This window comes from Asparagus officinalis, chromosome 4 (assembly GCF_001876935.1).
Source record: "Asparagus officinalis chromosome 4, Aspof.V1, whole genome shotgun sequence".
In the NCBI taxonomy this organism is placed as follows: domain Eukaryota; kingdom Viridiplantae; phylum Streptophyta; class Magnoliopsida; order Asparagales; family Asparagaceae; genus Asparagus; species Asparagus officinalis.
Window position 1 is genome coordinate 12,821,361 of NC_033797.1, and position 6,925 is coordinate 12,828,285.

Here is a 6,925-nt window from a genome sequence, read left to right on the forward strand (position 1 = left end):
TACAAAATATTTATCACATGTTAATTGTTCAAAAATAAAAATTATATTTTAATTATTCAAAAATAAAAATGTAGCAGATTAAGAGCCCCTCAGTCCGGAGCTGCATTCGTGTCCGCAGGTCGTGTGTGCGCGCCACCCGACCTGACCCCGAGCCCGGCCCGGCCGGCGCGCGTGTGTGTGTGGAGCATAACCTTTGTTTTCTTCTAGGCATAGGAGAGAAAGGGAAGGCTTATAAAGAGCCTATCTTCCCATCTCTTTTCCAATGTGGGACTAAAGTTTTCCTCTTTTCCTCTACAAACCCAAGTTTTAAGTTACAACTCCAACAGGCACATCATACAACTACGATTTCACTGTAACAGGACAGAGAGGGACTTTGTGGTGGCATGCACACATATTGTGGCTTCGTGCGACTGTTTATGGTGCGATTGTGATCATGCCTAAACAAGGAGTTCTATTTCCATTCCCTCAACCCCATGGAGAAACTGTTCTCATCTTAGGTGAGAAAGAATATCATTGACGAATAAGCCAATAATACGCGGAAACTTGTATGTATATTGTTTTAGCTTGTGTTTTTCAGGAGAATGGTGGAACTCTGATGTTGAGGAATTGGTGAAGCAAGGAAATGCACTTGGGTTGCCACCTGACATGTCCGATGCTCACACGATCAATGGGAAGCCTGGGCCTCTCTTCCCTTGTTCAGATAAACGTAAGTAATCACTGCCAACTAGATTTTTATGCCTTGTTGCATGTTAAAAGAACTCAACGCTATATATGTGTGGTTATCAGACACATTCGTCACAGAAGTTGAATGGGGAAAAACTTACCTTCTGAGAATCGTCAATGCTGCACTCAATGACGAACTCTTCTTACCCATCGCCGGACATAACATGACAGTGGTGGAGATCGATGGAGTTTACTGCAAGCCATTCATTACTGATGCTATCCTTGTCACCCCTGGTCAGACGATGAATGTTCTTGTCACGGCTAACCAAGCCCCAGGCCGATACTTCATGGCTGCCAGGGATTTCAATGATGCTCCTGTTCCTGTTGACAAAAAAACTGCGACGGCCATACTCCATTACAAAGGCATACCGAATACTGTCATTCCGACATTGCCTCGACTTCCGGCACAGAACGACACTAAATTCGTCGACACATATTATGACAGTCTCCGGAGTCTGAACACACTGGAGTTCCCTGCGAATGTTCCTGAAAGCATCGACAGACATTTGTTTTACACGGTCGGGCTAGGAATGGACCCGTGCAAAACTTGCCTCAACGACTCACTGCATCGATGAACAATGTGACCTTTGTGATGCCGAAGATTGGACTGCTTCAAGCTCATTATTTTGATATTAACGGGGTTTTCAAACTAGATTTTCCAGACAAACCACCAAAGCCCTTCAACTACACTCGGTGCACCACTGACAACCAATCTGGGCACTTCACTAGGGACGAGACTTAGCAAGTTGGCATAGTCAACCTAGACGGAAATTCCGTCTAGGTTGAGGCAACCTAGACGGAATTTCCGTCTAGATTGCCTGTTCCGTCTGGGTTTGTCAAACTAGACGGAAAATTCCGTCTAGTTTGCTCCAAACTAGACGGAACAATCTAGACGGAATTTTTCCGTCTACTTTGCTCCAATCTAGACGGAAAAAATTTCCGTCTAGATTGTTCCGTCTAGTTTGGTCGTTTTTCTACTAGTGAAAGAGATCAATGATAATAAGATAGAGTCCTAATTTTACCTATACTACTATACTACTATAATAAGAGTTAAAGCGACTGGCGGCGGCGACCGGCGGTTTTGAGCGACGACGAGTCACCGAAGTCTCTGATACCACTGTTGAGTATCTGCGTTGTCGTTTGGCTCAGAAACCTGCTCAACCAGTCATGTTCTTCCTTCACAGTGCACCACGACTGGCGGCGGCGACCGGCGGTTTTGAGCGACGACGAGTCACCGAAGTCTCTGATACCACTGTTGAGTATCTGCGTTGTCGTTTGGCTCAGAAACCTGCTCAACCAGTCATGTTCTTCCTTCACAGTGCACCACCAAGGACCAAAAGGAGAGCTCGCTGATCTCCTTCAACCCGTCACTCACAAAGAGAATCGCAGAAAAGGGGGTGAGAGCACAAAGCTCACAGGAGCACAAAACTCACAGAAGGGGGGAGATCGCACACAGCAGAGGAGAGCTCAAGCTCAGATCTTCACCTCACTATCTCTTCTTCTTCTTCATCCCTCTTCCGAGCTACTACCAACCCATTACCCATATATAGGGAAGGGGGCAGCCGACACGGGAGAGGAGCTAGGGAAGAAAACGAAGGAGGGAGCCGACCTACGGATGGGAGCAAGCGGCGGCCATCAGATCACGAAGACTTAGGAGGAGGTGAGAACCATCGGGTAGGTGAAGAAAATAGAGGGGCTAGGGCACAAGTGGGGGAGCTGGGCATTTAGAGTAACGGGCCAACTTATTGGGCCAACAAAACAACCAACAGAAGTCCTTGTACTAATTGTAGTAATTACTTCTTGTTATTGTTTTAGTTTATTACCACATTTACTCTTTGGCCTAATGTTGCTTTTTCCGTTAGTTTTTAAATTCTCATGGGAATCATGAGCATAGTTAGAAATTTGCAAAAAAATATCCCCACAAGGTTTTCATGTGAATTAACAACAACAACAACAACATCAAAAACTTCGCTAAGCAGCACTTCAAAAATTATAGCTCAATGGTTTACTCCGACATTTCAAAAGTTTAATAAATTTTATTAACGACCATCATGTTGTAAATAACTATAATACAATGTTGAGCTAATAGGTTTACTTTAAATACATCACTCTTAATTGCTGCTAAAGAAAAAGAAAAAGTCGGAAAATCACATCTATTTGAGAGGCACATCAAGTGTTAAATCACATTTTGCTATTTCCCATTGTAGAACTTATTTAGTGTCCACATCTTTGTTATAAAAAAAACAAAACAAAACAACTGATCTGCATTCATGTAACATTTGATATACTCTAATCATATCATCTGCATCATAAAAATCAAATGACAGTGATGGTAAATTTGACGTTACAAATACATGTATAAATAAATGGGCTAAAGTTGCACATGAATGCCCTAAAAATTCACGGCTCCGGGAATAAATTTATTTATGGATAAAGATCTTTATAATTAGATTTTATTATTATTATTATAACATAGTCCGGAATCGAACCAAGACCATGTGAACCATATTAGAATCTCTCAACCATTCAGATCACCCGCTGTGGATATTGTTATCAGAATATTGATTGCTTACTTTATTAGATGACATAATGAGTCCAAGATATTATACTTACAAATTCTAGGCCATTTGCTTGATTGAATTACACAGATACAACTAGGATGACAAGACTATAACATTACCAAAGCACATCTCCTCGCATTTAAGCACGCTACAAATAGGATTGCTACATGATATAAAAATAGTGACGTCTTCATTCAAGAAAGCAAATTAATGGAGGCCTAACTGATCTAAGCCCAACATAGTTACTTTGAAGCCTCAGTCCAGCCCACATTCGAATTTCAGCCCAATAGCAAATAGACTATCTTTGAGATATTACATTAGTTAAATTTCCTTGGTTGTTCATCAAATCTTGAGCCGCTACCAAATGCGCAAGTTAACTCTTGAAATTGTTGCTCAACGTTATTATTTCTCTAGCATGCTTTTATCTCAAATAGTAGTCGTAGTAACAACAATAATTTTATCAACATTATTTTTGTCTCTCATACAAGTTCTAGTTACATATTTAACCAATACGAGTGAGTACTGAATTACTTCATCACCAAAGGGCAAATAAGTCAAAAAGGGCCATAAAAGTTGAGACAATATGCCACTGAATGCAAAGCACATTTGTATCTGTTAAAGGGCTGTTTGGTTCAATTTCTATAAAAAAGAGGAAAAAGAAAAGTACTCAAATTTTGATTTCTTTGTATTTCTATAAAATTTGTAGAAAAAATTTATAGAACTCAAAAGAGTACCATATTTCTTGTTTTTTGCTATTTTTTATTTGGTTCAAAATATGAAAAAGTTTTTTTAACTTTATAGAAAATATGTTGTTTTCTTTTTTTTTTTGGTTGGATATCACTTTATAGAAAATAACTTATTAACAATGCCCATAGGAAATCACATGGGAAGTGTACTAATATACTTAATTATTTTTTAATATATGTGTCAGATTTCTAGGTGATTTCTGCCCATTTTGAGCGAAAATTGATTTCTATAAAATGTGTTACGTACTTTTCTGTACTTTATAGAAAGCTTTTTTATAAATTTTTTTGAACCAAACACATTTTATAGAAATCTCTAGAAAAGTTTTATTTACAAAACTGCCACTATCAGCCATTTTCTATAAAATTTTCTATAAAATCACTCAACCAAACAGCCCCCAAGGGTAAGGTTTGTAAATCAATTTCATGGCCATTTTGTTCAGAAAATATAGAATTTCATGGCGAATTAATGAGAGCGGCTTTTCTAGACTAGAATTTCAACCTAGGTGTAACAGATACTATATTTGACCAAACTTTACAGTTGTATTTAGAATTGAGGTTTGGGACGTATGTAACGTTTAGCATTTATTTTTCTAGGCATAAAGGCTAAAAAATGAAACATGACATTGGCTCTGTTTGACAAAACTAGGTGAAAGCTGCGAGATTATAGCTGAAAGCTGTTAAGCTAGCTGAAAGCTGTGAAATTGTAGCTGAAAGCTGATAGCTGTGTAGCTAGTTGATTGACTAGAGCTATTTGGCAAAAGTAGATGTACAACTAGCTTAAATTTGATAAATGACTAAAAAGGACATGCAATATTATTGATATAAAATTAGAATTATTAGGGGCAAAAACGAAAGAAAAAAATTTGGCAACTCCTTCCCAAAGACAAACGCTACTTGTGGTAGCTTTCGAAAAACTACTTACAAAAGACACAATCTCCAAAATAATCCCCTCCTATTTTTTGTCACCAAACAGCTCTACTAGCTTATTGATCAAGTCAATAAGACACAATCTTTTAGATAAAACACAATCTCTTGTTGCCAAACAGTGCCCTTGAGGAGCCAATATTAGTGAGATGATACTTTGGAAAATTGAGTGTATAGTTTGTCAGAACATTCAGGATGAGAGTAGGTTGATCTGAGTCATTTAGAAGATAGTTAGAAGAATAATTTGAAAGTTTTAACTGCTCTTATATACAAGATGCTCCCACAAAATTTTTTGAAAATTTTAATTAGAATTCTTATATTATGTCACAATCCACAGACAAATCAAGGATTCTACGAGACGTAGACAAATCAAGGATTCTTATATTATGTCACAATCCATATTACGTTCTCTCGTGAAGTTTAGGATTTGATTCAAACTTCAAGAAGAACCTTAAATTTGGTTGGTGGTGTTTTTTCAAAGATGGAAACAAACAAGAGCCAACGTGTTGACTGTTAGAGAATGTGTGAGCTAAGTAATAACGTTATAATGTCGACATTCTTGAGCGTCGATGAGCAAAATAACGAAATCCTCTTTTATCCGCCTGATTTGTTTTCGAAGTGGTCCGGGGTTTGAGGACTTCCAACCGCACATCCTTTTCTTCTGGACTTTGACATATAATGTTCTAGATATTTTTAATAGTTTAGATTCTCTCTATAAACTAAATGTGATAAATAATTTGAAAAGGTTTGGAATGGTCGTACTCTTATTTGTGGCTTGATCGTTTCTTTCAAAATAATATACAGCAGACGACCGTTTTAGCTTAACAATAAGAAAATGTGAGAAGATTTGCCGTCTATTATTAATCTTTAAAGAAACCAAACCAATTTAAAAATGACCGTTTTGAGTCAAGTGAGAAATGTGCACTATTTTATGGGTTTAATTACACATAGACTAACGTATGCCATGGCGGTTCCATGCGCAGTTGTCTTAAGGGCGCGTTTGGTTGCCTCTTTTAGAGGGGGGAAGTGAGTTGAAAGCCTGTCAAAAGTATCAGTTTTGATAGACTTTCTTGTAAAAACGTCTTTAAAAGAAGCGTTTTTGCAAGAAAGTCTGTTAAAACTGACACTTTTGACAGGCTTTCCCCTTCCCCCTTATGCTTAAAACTGACACTTTTAACAGGCTTTCCCCTTCCCACTTATGCAAACAAACAGCCTCTTATTTACACCCCTTAATCCAATTGTTGCTTTGGCCCTTCCTTTTTCATGAAATAGCTTTTTTTTTTTCTCTCTCTCTCTCTCTCCCTCTCCTCCTACTCTCCCTCAGACGGTGAAAGCTGACTCACTTCACAGTTCAAACTGTCAGTTGGGCCGGACCATGAGCTGGCAGCCCAAGTGGCACTTTGTCTTCAGACTGCCAACTAATCAATGTCCCGCTAGTTTTGGAAATAATTGGGGGCCTACGCATGGTCCCAAATTGTGGGGCCGAAGTCACACCAACACCTAAAACCCTAGACCCATCCTCGCCTTTGTTAACCCTTTTGAAGAACAATGTTTTCGGTAGGTCGGTTTGTGACCCACGTGCACTCTTGTCTGCATGGTCACCTTTTGGTTAGGTCTAATTTCTTTTCATTAGTATAGTGTGATATATACACTAAGGATGTGTGCGTGTGTGATCCATTCGAACAGAAGAAGAGATAAATTCGTATCCTAAGGGCTTATTTGACAACTTCTTCACTAACTTTGGCAAAGACATTAACTTAGATAGATAGGGATTTATAACGTATTTGGCAAAAGCTTGTACAATATTGAACTAGTTCTCTTCAATTAGTTCGAAAATGTGGCTTTTATGTAGGTGATATTTGGACCTCCTCTATCTTGCTTCAATCCTAGCCCGGTTACGACCCTAACGTAATTAGTGTAAAGTTGTCAAACATACCCTAATAGTAGCATGCGATATGCAGACGCTAAACA

General features: G+C 38.6%; 1 pseudogene; it reads left to right on the forward strand.

Annotated features, from left to right (window-relative positions):
• The window catches only part of LOC109838202, a 5,233-nt pseudogene extending 3,755 nt beyond the window's left edge, over positions 1-1,478 (forward strand).